The sequence below is a fragment of the Pectinophora gossypiella genome, unplaced genomic scaffold (assembly GCF_024362695.1).
Source record: "Pectinophora gossypiella unplaced genomic scaffold, ilPecGoss1.1 Pgos_35, whole genome shotgun sequence".
NCBI classification, from domain to species: domain Eukaryota; kingdom Metazoa; phylum Arthropoda; class Insecta; order Lepidoptera; family Gelechiidae; genus Pectinophora; species Pectinophora gossypiella.
This window is the reverse complement of record NW_026063245.1, coordinates 901207-919012: the sequence shown is the minus strand read 5'-3', so window position 1 is coordinate 919012 and position 17806 is coordinate 901207. Positions and strand designations below refer to the sequence as shown.

Sequence of the window (17806 nt, the reverse complement as noted above, 5' to 3'; positions counted from 1 at the left end):
TGATTGTATTTTATTTATAACATCAAAACTTGCACAGAAATATTTATATCTGTGATGGGTTGCTTATCTGTCACCACTCTGGTCATTATGTCCATCACAAGAGGCTGCAGTTGGTCTTCTTGGTAGTGCTCGGCTCAGTCCATCCTGTTATGGTGGTGTGACTATGTATGTATGTACATCACCACAATGGTAGGTATGTATGTAAGTATTTTTTTATACTCCTGGGTTCTTCTTTCTTTATTCGTCACCATCTAAAACAAGTATAATGCTTAGATAATTATTCTAATAAGAAACAAACATAAATAGCCTATTTATTATGTCCCACTGCTGGGCATAGGCATCCCTTAAATCAACTGGAGGGGGTATGAAGCATACTATATGCTGCTCGACTGCAGATTAGTGACGGTGTTTGGGCTAAATAGCCCGGGAATAACTGCTTGACGTGCCTTCTGAAGCACAGAATCATCTGACTTCTTTAGACAATTGGATGATTCAAGCCTGCAATTTCCTATCCATACAAAGGACCTTGACAGCCTCAAAGTGATTTTGACTATGTCCCCATCGGGTATCAGACCCGGATCTCCAGATTGTGAGCTATGGTTAGAGAACCATTAGACCAAGAAGGCTGTTACTCATAGGTAGACAGATTTGCATTCATATTTAATGTACTTACATACCTGAGAGAACATTAGGGATCCATGTCACAGACGTCTTTTTTGTTATTGGTGACTCATAATTACAATTCAGGATGCAGTGGCTATTAGGACTACTTGCAAATGTCAAAGTCAAAGATTTATCACCTGAAATAAAAAAGGATTAATTAGAATACATACATACATCAATTCATGCTTACATTTCCTAACGGGTTGGACAGAAACAAATATAATGATCAGAAGGATGTAAACAAAAAATGTGGGTTCCGTCACATTCCCAGTACATTTAGCATGCCATGATATTCGTGGAAACTGAGACAAAGCAGTAAAGAGCTTGTAAAATAAGTTTTTTAGCCCACCTTTTGTTACTGCTAACTGGTGATTTTGTTTGGTTCACATCATAAAGTATTTTGAAATAATCTAAAGGAATAATTCTATCTAAAGGAATAAACCAACAAGTTAGGTATCTACCCAGAGCGGGATCAAGTGTGTTAGTAATTTGACTTGGGCAATAAACTGTTTGGTTGCTGCCATGTTATTTATACCTGATAACATTTACCTTGCTGTGGAGGCCTTCCTTCAGTGTACTTCTGTAGTTCCATTCCATAGATAGGTACATTACTTTTGTAGTAATTTTAAGTCCTTCAGGTCAAAAGGATAAGAAGAAGCAGGCAGTGCAGCCTGCACTGCGCGCCTGGTAGGAGTCATTACAGTTTTGACACACACAGAGCTAGGTATGTGTTGATGTTACACGTTAATCGTTAATATTACTGGCACTGCATTGTTTCAAGCATCCACCACACGGTCCAGTTGAAAGTAGTGTTTAAGATTGACACAATTAGATTGTCCTCTTAGATAAATATTTGGATTAACTTTGAAGATGATACTCATGCCAGAGACATCATCATACCAGCTAAGAGTTTTTTGTTTCGATGGGGCCTCCTCGCCGTGTTCTTTCTTTTACTGGTCTTCGACGGTAAACGACGTAAAACAAATATATCTCGTTGATCCTTCTATTCGTATATTTAGAAGATTCTTTATCGCTATTTAAGCTATTTTGAGAGCGGCAAGGTCTTCCGAATGATTTGCAGGTGAAATCAGTGGCCGGAATTCACAAAAAGCGCCCAATAAGTGCCGAAAAACTGATTCATGTACTTAATTTTAAGAAGTTTAATTTTATCCGGCAAGTTTAGAAAACCGTATAAAATTAATTTAGAATAAGAGTTTAACGTCAAATTAATGTTCGCTAGAATAGCTTTTTGTCGCCTAAACCTAAATTGAGTAATTTAGAAACGTCATTCCTAAATTTAAGAATAGGCGTCAACTAAAATGTGCCGCCAGAATACAAATTCAGTTTTTGACATTTAAACCGTAATCTTAGCTAACTTAAATTTAAGTGTGCCTGCCGGAATCGGCACCAAAATCTTACTATCCCGATAAAAAACACTTTAATTTGCTTACTCGAAAGGGCGTATACCCTTACGATTATATGTGTAACTGGGAACGATATAAAGAAAAGTGTTTGCCTCCCAAAGACTGTTTTTACAATTCTCTTACCAATGAACCGATCTCAGATGAGGATTATGAGCACGCTCAATCAGTGTGGTTAAAATTTTCATTAACCAATATAGGTGAATATACTGATTTGTACTTGATAACAGATGTACTTTTGTTGACAGATATCTATGAAAATTTTCGACTTACATGTAAACAATATTACCAACTCGATCCTGCATTCTATCTTACGGCTCCGAGTCTATCATTTGATGCAATGCTCCTTAAAACAGGCGTTCGTTTAGAACTTGTAACTGATTTAGAAATTTACCGTATGATACAGCAAGGTATACGCGGTGGCGTTTGCATGTGTTCTAAACGACATGTTAAAGCAAATCATAAATATCTGGAAACATTTGATCCATCTCACCCAAGTTCATATATTGTTTACTTTGACTGTAACAATTTATATGGATACAGTATGTGCCAAACATTACCACATTCAAACTTCAGATTTGTGAACGATTCTGAATTAAAAACTTTAGAGTCGAATATTTTAAATATTATGGATGACTCTGAAAATGGTTTTATTCTTGAAGTGGACTTATCGTACCCTTCACATTTACATGATGAACATAATGATTTTCCATTTTGTCCTGAAAAAATTATTTCACCCAGAGGAAAATCGAAAAAATTAATACCTAATCCATACTAATATTATAAATGCGAAAGTAACTCTGTCTGTCTGTCTGTCTGTCTGTCTGTCTGTCTGTCTGTCTGTCTGTCTGTCTGTCTGTCTGTCTGTCTGTTACTCTTTCACGCCTAAACGGCTCAACGGATTTTGATGAAATTTGGTATGGTGATAGATGATAACCTAGAAATGGTCATAGGCTATAAATAATCACGCCATCGTTCTTAGGGGGTAGGCAGTTGGCAGATAACTAAATTGATTTAGTGATTTGTAGTCGTTTTTGTTGGGACTTTTGCTCTTTCACGTCTAAACGGCTGAACGGATTTTAATGAAATTTAGTAAGGTAATAGTTGGTTATCTAAAAACGGTTGTACGATCAAATTGATCACGTCATCGTACTTAGGGGGTAGGAAGTAGGCAGAAAACTGAATTGAGTTAGTGATTTTTTTATGGTTTTTGCTGGGAGTTTTGTCTATCATGCCTAAACGGCTCAACGGATTTTGATGAAATTTAGTTAGCTGATAGATAGTAATCTAGAAAAGGATATGGCCTATTAATATTTATGCTATCGTACTTAAGGCGTAGGCAGTAGACAGAAAACTAGGTTAGTGATTTTTAATTGTTTGTTTTAAAAGTTTGCCTCATTCACGCCTTAACGTCTGAACGGAATTTTATAAGACTTAGTTAATTTAAAGATAGGATCTTAGGCACGGACACAGGCTACTTTTTATGGCGGGAAAATACCTCATTCCCGCGGAAATCTAGATTTCGTGATCGTGTCAAGAAGCGCATGACGCCATAGCTACTGGAATGATTTCGATGTTTTTTTTTAAACTGAGTGACCTCAAGTTAGTATTTGATCACTTTTCTAACTTAGAGGGTAGGTAGGCGCCATAATTTAGGGAATTTATGATAAAATTTTGATGCAACTGTCTTTATTAAACAGTTATATCTCATTCCTACAGGAACCTACACATAGCTATAGCTAGCTATCTATTAACATTAAAACTCTTTCTAGAATCACATTACGCCAATTAATTGATCTGATTTGTATAAGTTTTTTTATTCAACTAACTATTACATTACATACAGATAAAATCTAATTACTTACACCACATAATTAATATAGTACTACATGACTAGCTACGCTTTAAACTTGAGGAGGTAATTCGATAGACATTTATACAAACTTTAAGCCCAGTAATCAATCATAGTAATAAGGTAATACTCATTTTAGACAAAGAAACGGATAGGTAATCAGTTCGTCAACGAAATTATAACACCTACACTTAGTTTGTTTACTATTTAACGAGGGAAAATAATCCTTACTAATATTATAAACTAGCTTTTGCCCGCGACTTCGTCCGCGTGGCGTGTTATATAAGAGAGAGATCTTTGTGTGTGTGGGAGTGCATATCAAATTTCAAGCATCTAACTTATGCAGTTTAGATTTTTTCATACAATTTTTTTCCCAATAACTCCCATTTTTCAAAATACAGCCAAAAATAAACTTTATATTTACTAAGGTATGCATGCATGCTAGATTGAATCAATTGATTGAATTGATTTTTTTTTAATTGATTGTTCATTGAGTTTTAATTTTAATACACACTTCCTCTCTTCCCTTCAACGTTGCTGTGCCCTACAGGGTCCATGTTTTAGTTCCTATGCCTATGTAACACCCCATTGTACTACATGGAATGCAATAAATAATTTAATTGAATTGAATTGAAAACATCTATCTTACGCGGTTTCGATTTTTTCATACAAATGTTTTTTTCCCGCTAACTCCCGTTTCCGTGGGAATTTTGCAATATCCTGTTGCAACTAAGGTTTAAGTTAACTAAGGTACCTGCATGCCAAATTTCAAGCGTCTAACTTAAGCGGTTTAGATTTTTCATACAAAAGGATTTTCCCGCTAATTTCCGTTCCCGTGGGAATTCCGGGAATTCCTTTCTTAGTGCACCTCTACGGTACGTAAGCTATGTCCCTTCCAAATTTCAAATGCCTACATTTAGCCGTTCAGGCTATGCGTTGATATGTCAGTCACTGAGTCAGTCAGTTTCTCCTTTTATTTAGATTTGATTTTTTCATACAAATGTTTTTTCCCGCTAACTACCGTTCCCGTGGGAATTTTGTAATATCCTGTTGCAACTAAGCTTTAAGTTTACTAAAGTACCTGCATGCCAAATTTCAAACGTCTAACTTGAGTGGTTTAGATTTTTCATACAAAAGGATTTTCCCGCTAATTCCCGTTCCCGTGGGAATTTCGGGAATTCCTTTCTTAGTACACCTCTACGGTGTCTAAGGTACCTGCGTGCCAAATTTTAAACATCTTACTTGAATGGTTTAGATTTTTCATACAAAAGGATTTTCCCGTTAATTCCCGTTTCCGTGGGAATTTCGGGAATTCCTTTCTTAGTGCACCTCCACGGTACCTAAGGTACCTGCATGACAAATTTCAAACGTCTAACTTGAATGGTTTAGATTTTTCATACAAAAGGATTTTCCCGCTAATTCCCGTTCTCGTGAGAATTTCGGGAATTCCTTTCTTAGTGCACCTCCACGGTACCTAAGGTATCTGCATGCTAAATTTCAAATGTCTAACTTGAGTGGTTTAGATTTTTCATACAAAAGGTATTTCCCGCTAATTCCCGTTCCCGTGAGAATTTTGGGAATTCCTTTCTTAGTGCACCTCTACGGTACCTATGGTACCTGCATGCCAAATTTCAAACGTCTAACTTGAGTGGTTTAGATTTTTCATACAAAAGGATTTTCCCGCTAATTCCCGTTCCCGTGGGAATTTCGGGAATTCCTTTCTTAGTACACCTCTACGGTATCTAAGGTACCTGCATGACAAATTTCAAACATCTAACTTGAATGGTTTAGATTTTTCATACAAAAATATTTTTCCGCTAATTCCCGTTCCCGTGGGAATTTCGGGAATTCCTTTCTTAGTGCACCTTTACGTTATCTAAGGTACCTGCATGCCAAATTTCAAAAGTCTAACTTGAGTGGTTTAGATTTTTCATACAAAAGGATTTTCCCGCTAATTCCCGTTCCCGTAGGAATTTCGGGAATTCCTTTCTTAGTGCACCTCTACGGTATCTAAGGTACCTTCATGCCAAATTTCAAACGTCTAACTTGAGTGGTTTAGGTTTTTCATACAAAAGGATTTCCCTTCACTACTCTGCTCCTATTGATTGTAGCGTGATGAAAAGTATACTATGACCTGTCCAGGAGTGTGAAGAATAATTGTACCAAGTTTCATTAAAATCCGTCCAGTAGTTTTTGTTTCTATAAGGAACATACAGACAGACAGACAGACAGACAGATAGACAGACAGACAGACAGACAGACAAAAATTTTACTGATTGCATTTTTGGCATCAGTATCGATCACTTATCACCCCCTGATAGTTATTTTGAAAAAATATTCAATGTACAGAATTGACCTCTCTACAGATTTATTATAAGTATAGATGCGAAAGTAACTCTGTCTGTCTGTCTGTCTGTTACGCTTTCCCGCTAAAACCTCTCAACCGATTTTGATTAAATTTGGCACAGACAATCTTTAGACCCTGAGAAAGAAAATAGGATACCTTTTATTGCGAAAAGATGGGACGAAGAGATTGAAATAGGGGTTGAAAGTTTGTATGGGATATTTTAATTTTAAAATATAAATCCATGAAACTTTATATTTAAGCACTTGATAAAAAATAATTAAACATTTGTTCTAGCGTTGCTGAAATTTCGACCAGTGAGGGGGTGAAATGAGGGTTGAAAGTTTGTATGGGAGTTCGTCATTTTTGGGGATAAAACCACGAAACTTTATATTTAGGAACTTGATAAGAAATAAAAAAACAATTTGTTAAAGCGTTTTTGAAAATTCGATCTTTGAGGGGATGAAATAGGTGTTGAAATTTTTTATGAGGTTCGTCATTTTTCAAGATAAAAATATTAAATTTTGTGTTTAGGCACTAAATAACAAACAAAAAATCGTTTGTTCAAGCATTTTGAAATTTTTACCAGTATGGGGGTGAAATACGGGTTGAATGTTTGTATGGGTATTCGTCATTTTTGAAGATAAAACCATGAAACTTGGTACGTAGGTCTCTTAGGATGTGCAGAGTTTTTCAACAAACGGATTTTCCGAAATTCGAACGGAACGGAACGGATTCGGAACGGGAACTACGAAGCCAAACTTTTTGTATACAAAATATTAACCACTGAACCTAGGAACATGATATTTAGTAGTTTTGGGTGTATCAAGTTAAAAAAATTTGGCTTTTGTAGATAAAGTTCCTTTTAACGAATACTCTGCATCGCCGCCACTGCCGTCGGTCGTCGTTCGTCGTCGCGCACATTCGCCGAAGTGTGGCGGCAGTCAACGGCGCTGTCTTGTGGTGGGGGAGCGCACGTGGTGTATACGTGGCCTGCTCGCGAGTGTCGAGTCCAAACAATTTCTACATTTTAACAAATAATAACAAAATAGCAAACGTTGTGTACAAAAAAGTTTTAAATTAGGTCATTTTAAAATATTTTTGTACACAACGTGACGCTGACCCCTGTAAGTGTCTTGGACATAAGGGACCGATAAATATTCCTAGGTAATTTCTGCCACTCAATGGAATACATAGGTACTTTATAACGACTGTAAACAGATATTTTTTATTTTTTTTAAATATACCTACTTACTCTCTTTTAATCACATGCTATACCGTTCCTTTTATATAATCCTTAATATTCAAATTAAAAGTACGCAGACGAAGTCGCGGGTACCAGCTAGTTTTAGCTATAATTCTGAAAATGTCTCCATAAAAATGGGGGACAAAAAAGTAACGCAGTAGTTTAGTAAGTAACATAATGGTAAACTTTCCGCATCTATGGTGTTTAACTTACTGAAAACAATTAAAAACAGAATACAATTAAATTGAAACCATAACAAATTAAACAAAACTCTCTTAGAATAAAATAAAATCAAAACTTCTCAAAAAAACAGTATTAAACATACATTAGTTTCTGTCTGAGTCTCTCTTCAGTCTTATTTTTCAAATATATTTAATGGGACATCAAATTCATTCAATACGTTTTCAGCAAATGGAATTCTATAGTCTCTGCTTACCCCGGTGGGAAATAGGCATGAGTTTATGTATGTATGTATGTCATCATCGTCATCAGCCTTACGACGCCCACTGCTGGGCATAGGCCTCCCCCAAGGATCTCCACGACGATCGGTCCTGCGCTGCCCGCATCCAGCGGCTTCCCGCGACCTTCACCAAATCGTTGGTCTACTTTGTAGCGGGCCTATACTGAGCGTCGTCTGACACGTGGTCGCCATTCTAGAACCTTTCCGCCCCAGCGGCCATCGGTTCTCCTCGCTATGTGTCCTGCCCACTGCCACTTCAGCTTTGCAATTCGCCGAGCTATGTCGGTGACTTTAGTTCTCCTGCGGATCTCCTCATTTCTGATTTGATCGAGCAGGGAAATACCAAGCATAGCTCTCTCCATTGCCCGCTGAGCGACACCGAGCCTCCTCACGGGATCCATAGTAAGCGGCCACGTCTCACTGCCGTAGGTCATCACTGGCAACACGCACTGGTCAAAGACTTTCCTCTTGAGACACTGAGGTATTTTGAACGAGAAGATATTCGCAGCTTCCCGAACGCTGCCCATCCGTGTTGGATCCGACGAGAGATCTCTTTCTCGAAGTTGGACTTACCTAACTGGATTATTTGTCCTAGGTAAATGTACTGGTCTACAACTTCGAGTGTAACGTTCCCAACCTGAACTGGAGTGGGTGAGACATGGTCGTTGGACACAAATGTTCGTGCTAAGACCCACTCGTTGGGATGCGTTACTGAGATGCTCGAGCATGGTGTTCTGGTCTTCCAGGGTCTCAGCCATTAGGACTATATCATCGGCAAATCGAAGGTGCGTCAGGTACTCCAATCTCAATCTCCCTCAGGATTTCGGGAGTCGACGAAATGACTCTGCCGTCCTCAGTTTTCAGTCTCGTTAGTTGACTTTGCCCAATAGACAGATCTTTTGCGAACACCTTGGAGCCCTTGTTCCGCTCTATAGCCACTTTAATACGTGTAGTATTAAATTGGCGAAGGTCGCTCGTCAAAGACTTCGAGATCTGTCTATTAAGTTGTCTATAATGTAAGACATCCGCTGAGTCCTGCAGCCTCATTTCGTGTCTCTTATCCATGAGTTCGAGTGTGTGTGCGAGAGTTTCTGCGTTTTGGTACGGCGGGTTCTAAAGTGTTTAGAACCTACCGTACGGACAGCATCCACCATCAGGTCGTTTATATCGTCCACTTCTGCGCAGTTATCAAGGTACTCGAAGCGGTTTTGAAGCTCGAGCTGAAAGCGCTCGGGTTTTTGGATCTGGGCTGGCGCCGGTCGGAGCGTGGATTTTATCACTCGTGATCTTTCTAGCTTGATATTAATATTCAATGTGCCTCTTACCATGCGGTGATCACTTCCCGTCTTAACGGCATTGATCACAGAGACATCATTGAATATGTGCTTTTTTGTCGACATGATAAAATCGATCTCGTTTTTATAATTTCCACTGGGACTTATCCAGGTCCATTTGCGGGTGCGGGCTTTCTGAAGAAGGAGTTCATCATATAGAGGTTATCCTTCTCCATAAAGTCCGCCAGCATCCGGCCTCTGGTGTTCCGGACCCCAAATCCAAATTGCCCCACTCTCAGCTCGTTACCGCAACGCTTCCCCAACAGTGCATTAAAGTCCCCTATCACAATCGTGTAGTGGCTTTTATGGCTATTAGAAATCTCCTCATACATAGTCTCCACTTCGTCATCGTGGTGTCCCGAGGTCGGAGCGTATGCCTGGATGACAGTCAGCGAATATCGAGATGATATTCTGAGTATCAGGCACGCTACCCTGCTCGAAACACTACCGATGGTCAACACGTTGTTGACTAGGGACTTGTGGACGATAAACTCGACACTCTGTAACGAAATAATTATAAATTAAATTATTAAAACCATTAAATTTGTAAATATTGAGCAAAAACTTTGAGTATTTCCACTGCGTTACGATTGCTACAACTGCGTTACATTTCGCAGTAACGCAGTGCATCGGTAACTCAGTTGTAGAAACCACGTGTATTCTAAAATAGCACTCATATGGTAATTCATTTTATAAAACAGATCGTGTACAATAAATATTTGCTCCTTTTTTTTAAGATATAACGTAAAAGATTATTCAATATTCAAAAAACTCACCTATCACAGCGGTCACTCAGCGGTCTCCCAATTAATACACGCACCTATCCCGCCGGCGTCCTCGTGACTGACTCGGCGAATTTCAAAGCCACGCACTCCCCCCGCGCCCCAATAATATTTGATTATATGTTATACGACTTTTGTCGCAAATGCATACAAAATTCTAATTTTAAGACTCAGTTTCGTATGGTAACATAGTGTTCGTAATTTTTCGGTTTGCCGCAGGGACACAATAAATATTTTGGAATAATTAAAAACTGATAAAGGAAAATAATATTTATTATTGTTAAAGTAAAGATTAAATTACGTGTTATTACCGCAAATATTACATTTTAATAGTAATGTATGTTTATATGGAGTAAATATATGAGAGGGACAGTGGAATTTTGTAGGGAAACAACTGCGTTACTCAAAAATTAAGCAAAATTAAAAATTTTGAAAAAACCCACGACGGTAAAAATCTCATCGAAAAAGAATAAAATAACTCAAAACCCCCGACTTAACCCAATTATTATGTAACGAAATATTATATTAGACTTAAAAATACTTTCTAAAAAGAGTTGATATCTCGAGACATCGGTAATAGATATACTTAAGTACCTAAACAATGAATATGGATGTTTACAGTTTTTTCCTAACGTGTCTGTTTCTCGAAAATATACTTAAATGTAGCGATAATAATTTTACCATAATAGATAACCGAGGAATATCCGTCGGGGGCTGCCATTAACCCAGCTAAAGTTTTTCTAGTGACGTGAATACAATTATTGAAGAATTGTAGATGTTTAACGACGACATAAAATACACTTATGAGTATGATTAAATTTTTGTTGAAATTTCATATAGAAAAGGCAGCCCCCGACGGATATTCCTCGGTTATGTATTATGGTAAAATTATTATCGCTACATTTAAGTATATTTTCGAGAAACAGACACGTTAGGAAAAAACTGTAAACATCCATATTCATTGTTTAGGTACTTAAGTATATCTATTACCGATGTCTCGAGATATCAACTCTTTTTAGAAAGTATTTTTAAGTCTAATATAATATTTCGTTACATAATAATTGGGTTAAGTCGGGGGTTTTGAGTTATTTTATTCTTTTTCGATGAGATTTTTACCGTCGTGGGTTTTTTCAAAATTTTTAATTTTGCTTAATTTTATTTCAGACTTTTTAGAGAGCATATACGAATCATAATCTATATAATGTGTAGGTAAGATCTCGCAAAACAATAAGTGTGATTCATCCTACCACATAATATTAAGTCCCTTATTATATACTAGCTTTTGCCCGCGACTTCGTCCGCGTGGCGTGTTATATAAGAGAGAGATCTTTGTGTGTGTGGGAGTGCATATCAAATTTCAAGCATCTAACTTATGCAGTTTAGATTTTTTCATACAATTTTTTTCCCAATAACTCCCATTTTTCAAAATACAGCCAAAAATAAACTTTATATTTACTAAGGTATGCATGCATGCTAGATTGAATCAATTGATTGAATTGATTTTTTTTTAATTGATTGTTCATTGAGTTTTAATTTTAATACACACTTCCTCTCTTCCCTTCAACGTTGCTGTGCCCTACAGGGTCCATGTTTTAGTTCCTATGCCTATGTAACACCCCATTGTACTACATGAAATGCAATAAATAATTTAATTGAATTGAATTGAAAACATCTATCTTGCGCGGTTTAAATTTTTTCATACAAATGTTTTTTTCCCGCTAACTCCCGTTTCCGTGGGAATTTTGCAATAATCTGTTGCAACTAAGCTTTAAGTTAACTAAGGTACCTGCATGCCAAAGGTGAATGGGCGAATCTGGTCCAAGAACCTCCACTGATGAGACTTATATGTAATGAAAGCTTATGCTTTCTCTATGAATCTGGCAAAGTTCTATCAGATTCTGTCCCGGGGTTCTTTTTTTACGGCCATGTTTGTCCTGGCTAAAAATGTGATAAAATACAGTGGGAGCTAAAATCGGCTCAAGATTTGTTGCTGGATAACTAAGTCTACGTAAATAATTATGTATCATATTGTATATCATTTTAAAGAGGATCTTTTCCAGAATCCGAAACATAAAAAAAAAACAACAAAAAAAGTCTTTATGTAAGCGAATTTATAGTCAATTTGCATCTGCAGCGCCATTGTTTCTCGGTAGCTAAGTTCAAGTTTCATGCCTTTTACCCCTTCCAAAAGTATCTTACCGATTTTTTTTATATTGCTTCCGGAATTTGATCTGAGTGATAATAACAAGAAAAATAAATAGACACCTCTCCGATAGAGACCTGCTAAGCTATTTCCTATTGCAAGAAATCGTCATCATTAGCAAGTCATTACGGTATTGCATATTATAAGCTTATCAGCAACTTGGAACTTGGTCCAAGAACCTCCACTGGTGAGACTGGCATGTAATGATAGCTCATACTTGTCCTATGATTCTGGCAAAGTTCTATCAAACTCTGTCCTAGGGTTTTTTTACGGCCATGTTTGTCCTGAGTGTACAGTAGTGGACTGCAAAATCACCTCAGGATTTGTTGTCGAAAAACTATTTAACTAAGTCTATATACATAATTATATATCATAATGTATATCAATTTTAAAGGGGAAGGGTATCAGAATCTGAAACACAAATAAAAAAAATGCATTATGTAAACGACTTTTAGCCAACTCACGTCCGTAGCACCATTTTTCTCAGCAGCTACGTACGAGTTTCGCGCCTTCCAACCTTTCCAAAGGAGCCCAATCATTTTTTCCTTCTTCTGATATTGCATTCTTAACCTGACAAGTGACAACAAAGAAAAAAAAAATAAAAAAAAAAAATAGGTACCATTCCGATAGAGGCCGCGTAAGCTATGGACCTATTGCAAGATAACGTACTCAAAGGCTAGTCATTATAATCCAACAGACGTAACATGATTAGAATGCGGGAGGACGCAAATGTATATGTATAATGTATATGTATGTATGTTTTCTTTCACCACAATCTTGTTTTATTAATCCAGGCTTATATCTTGTCTTATAAACAATGCCGAATGGTACAACAAACGTATCGTAAACGTAAGGTTGCCTGGTAGTAATTGCTACCTTGGCAATAAAGCCGCCATTTGCACCAGTTATTGCCTGAACTTGTTTAATAAATGTGTTTCTTTTGTATACAATAGAAGTCATTGTATTGCATCTCGATTAGAATGACTTATTTCTTGTTTCTCTCGTACTAAGCTGTATACTGTTAGTGTTAAAGAGACACATTATTTCGTCTCTTTCGCATAAGGCGATGAACTACATTTCCGTCCCGCCGCATTCTAATCATGTTACGTCTGTTGGATTATAATGACTAGCCTTTGAGTACGTTATCTTGCAATAGGTCCATAGCTTACGCGGCCTCTATCGGAATGGTATCTATTTTTTTTTTTCTTTGTTGTCACTTATCAGGTTAAGAATGCAATATCAGAAGAAGGAAAAAATGATTGGGCTCCTTTGGAAAGGTTGGAAGGCGCGAAACTCGTACGTAGCTGCTGAGAAAAATGGTGCTACGGACGTGAGTTGGCTAAAAGTCGTTTACATAATGCATTTTTTTTATTTATGTTTCTGATTCTGATAACCTTCCCCTTTAAAATTGATATACATTATGATATATAATTATGTATATAGACTTAGTTAAATAGTTTTTCGACAACAATTCCTGAGGTGATTTTGCAGTCCACTACTGTACACTCAGGACAAACATGGCCGTAAAAAACCCTAGGACAGAGTTTGATAGAACTTTGCCAGAATCATAGGACAAGTATAAGCTATAATTACATGCAAGTCTCACTAGTGGAGGTTCTTGGACCAAGTTCCAAGTTGCTGATAAGCTTATATGCAATACCGTAATGACTTGCTAATGATGACGATTTCTTGCAATAGGCAATAACTTAGCCGGTCTCTATCGGAGAGGTGTCTATTTATTTTTCTTGTTATTATCACTCAGATCAAATTCCGGAAGCAATATAAAAAAATCGGTAAGATACTTTTGGAAGGGGTAAAAGGCATGAAACTTGAATTTAGCTACCGAGAAACAATGGCGCTGCAGATATAAATTGACTATAATTCGCTTACAAAAAGATTTTTTTTGTTTTTTTTTTTATGTTTCGGATTTTGGAAAAGATCCTCTTTAAAATGATATACAATATGATACATAATTATTTATGTAGACTTAGTTATCCAGCAACAAATCTTGAGTCGATTTTAGCTCCCACTGTATTTTATCACATTTTTAGCCAGGACAACATGGCCGTAAAAAAAGAACCCCGGGACAGAATCTGATAGGACTTTGCCAGAATCATAGGGAAAGCATAAGCTTTCATTACATATAAGTCTCATCAGTGGAGGTTCTTGGACCAAGTTTCATACAAAAGTGCCCATTGTCATTTCAAGCGTCTAACTTAAGCGGTTTAGATTTTTCATACAAAAGGATTTTCCCGCTAATTTCCGTTCCCGTGGGAATTCCGGGAATTCCTTTCTTAGTGCACCTCTACGGTACCTAAGCTATGTCCCTTCCAAATTTCAAATGCCTACATTTAGCCGTTCAGGCTATGCGTTGATATGTCAGTCACTGAGTCAGTCAGTTTCTCCTTTTATTTAGATTTGATTTTTTCATACAAATGTTTTTTCCCGCTAACTACCGTTCCCGTGGGAATTTTGTAATATCCTGTTGCAACTAAGCTTTAAGTTTACTAAAGTACCTGCATGCCAAATTTCAAACGTCTAACTTGAGTGGTTTAGATTATTCATACAAAAGGATTTTCCCGCTAATTCCCGTTCCCGTGGGAATTTCGGGAATTCCTTTCTTATTGCACCTCTACGGTATCTAAGGTACCTGCGTGCCAAATTTCAAACATCTAACTTTTCATACAAAAGGATTTTCCCGTTAATTCCCGTTCCCGTGGGAATTTCGGGAATTCCTTTCTTAGTGCACCTCCACGGTACCTATGGTACCTGCATGCCAAATTTCAAACGTCTAACTTGAGTGGTTTAGATTTTTCATACAAAAGGATTTTCCCGCTAATTCCCGTTCCCGTGGGAATTTCGGGAATTCCTTTCTTAGTACACCTCTACGGTATCTAAGGTACCTGCATGACAAATTTCAAACATCTAACTTGAATGGTTTAGATTTTTCATACAAAAGGATTTTTCCGCTAATTCCCGTTCCCGTGGGAATTTCGGGAATTCCTTTCTTAGTGCACCTCTACGGTATTTAAGGTACCTGCATGCCAAATTTCAAACGTCTAACTTGAGTGGTTTAGATTTTTCATACAAAAGGATTTCCCTTCACTACTCTGCTCCTATTGATTGTAGCGTGATGAAAAGTATACTATAACCTGTCTAGGAGTGTGAAGAATAATTGTACCAAGTTTCATTAAAATCCGTCCAGTTGTTTTTGTTTCTATAAGGAACATACAGACAGACAGACAGACAGACAGACAGACAAAAATTTTACTTATTGCATTTTTGGCATCAGTATCGATCACTTATCACCCCCTGATAGTTATTTTGAAAAAATATTTAATGTACAGAATTGACCTTTCTACAGATTTATTATAAGTATAGATTATACAGTTGCTTTCTGTTTAAAGTTACCTCTATAACACTCATCTGAGAACATGCACCAATCACCCACGAACTCATTCCTGAAATCCGCATTGAAATCAGACAATACGTTTTAATTTTAATAATATTGCAATATAAACGTTTCACACTAATATAGCAGCGCCTCCTAGTGAGTTAATATCATAAGACTTATCTTAGACCATGCACCATTCAACTACGAACCCATTGCTGAAAACCGCATTGAAATCGGACAATTCGTTTTAATATTATTGCAATACTATTTTTCACTAATATTGTAGCACCCTCTAGTGAGTTAAAGACGTAATTTTTATTATTTGGGAACATGCAATAAGCTACCACGTACACATTGCCGAAAACAGAATTGTAATCGGACATTTCGTTTTGATTATATTGCAACATTGTTTTGCACTAATATTGTGGCGCCCCTAGTGAGTTACAGCCATGACACCTGTCTAAGAACATGAATTCATCAAACACAAACCCGCTATTGAAAACCGCCTCAAAATCGGATCATTAGTTTAAAAGATAGGTGGTAACATTACTTTGCACAAACGCACACACAAACATCTCTCACCCTAAACGCATATAAATGCTCCGTTCCGTCGTGGGTAATAAATGTAATTAAAATTATACTAACCGTAATTAACAACACTTTGCTTTACTTAATACATAACATACATAAACTGCCTATATACGTCCCACTGCTGGGCACAGGCCTCCCCTCAATCAACCGGAGGGGGTATGGAGCATACTCCATCACGCTGCTCCACTGCGGGTTGGTGGAGGTGTTTTTACGGCTAATAGCCGGGACCAACGGCTTAACGTACCCTCCGAAGCACAGAATCATCTTACTTTTTCGGACAATCAGGTGATTCAAGCCTGAAAAGTCCTTACCAAACAAAGAGGACAGTCTCACAAAGTGATTTCGACAATGTTCCCATCGGGAATCGAACCCGGAACACCAGATCGTGAGCCTAACGCTCTAACCACTAGACCACGGAGGCTGTTTACTTAATACTACCTGATTATTGAGTGATGGGTTCAACTTTATGAACATTTGTACCAGTGTCGTCAGGTGTACCCCAGGGTTCGCATCTCGGACCTCTGCTATTTAACATTTTTATTAACGACATCCTTCAATGTTTCAAATTTTCCAAGGTGCTGCTGTTTGCGGACGATATAAAATGTTTTACTGTTGTTAAATCCGACATCGACTGTGTTAACTTACAGAACGACTTAAACCGATTTGGTGAATATTGTTTGGCTAATAAATTATTTCTAAATTTAGATAAATGCTGTACAATTTCTTTTAGCAGAAAAATAAAACAAACAATTTATAATTATTCACTCTATAACAAACAACTTACCAGAGTGTCCGAGGTTCGTGATCTGGGTGTCTATTTAGATGACCAATTGCAGTTCAAGTCTCATATTGATAGAATGATATCTAAAGCATATAAGATGTTGGGTTTTGTTTTCAGACAAAGTGCAGACTTTAAGAATGTAGGCACGTTGCTTGTTCTTTATAATTCCCTGGTGAGGTCACATCTTGAGTATGCTTCCACGGTGTGGACGCCACAGTACGCTGTATACACTACTGCTATTGAGCGAATTCAGGAGAAATTTCTTAAACGTATTAGATATAAATTTAAACATGCAACACTGAATTTGCAGTCCCTGGAAGAGCGCCGTGACCAGAGAGATGTCATATTTTTATATAAAATCCTACACAATCTAATTGAATCTCCTTACCTCTTAAAGAATTTCTCGTTAAGCTGTCCCCGAGCTAATCTTCGTCTATCGATTAGGCCAACATTCGCATTGCCACGTTTCCGCACGAATTATGCTAAAAATCGTTTTGTTAGACGTGCTTGTCATTTATATAATACCAAGTTTAATGAAATTGATATTTTCCACCTTAAATTTCTTAAATTTGCTTCCGCCATCAAACATAAAACGGTGAAAAAAAAAAAAATAGAATAAAAAATTCTATTTAAATTGAATTAAAATAAGTATGTGTGTTTTGTTTCTTTCTTTATTTTGTTTGTTATTAGTAAGTTAAACTGACTACTGAAGAGTAAGTACTCAATGATATACTG

At 37.2% G+C, this 17806-nt stretch overlaps 1 long non-coding RNA gene across 1 annotated transcript; it reads right to left on the bottom strand.

The window, feature by feature from the left end:
- Positions 1 to 66: 66 nt before the first annotated feature.
- On the bottom strand, positions 67 to 1446 carry LOC126381084 (uncharacterized). Its single transcript, XR_007568669.1, has 3 exons — positions 1213 to 1446; positions 678 to 800; positions 67 to 251 (listed from the first exon to the last, which is right to left on the bottom strand). It is a non-coding gene; the product is annotated as an uncharacterized LOC126381084 (long non-coding RNA).
- Between the last annotated feature and the right edge of the window lie 16360 nt (positions 1447 to 17806).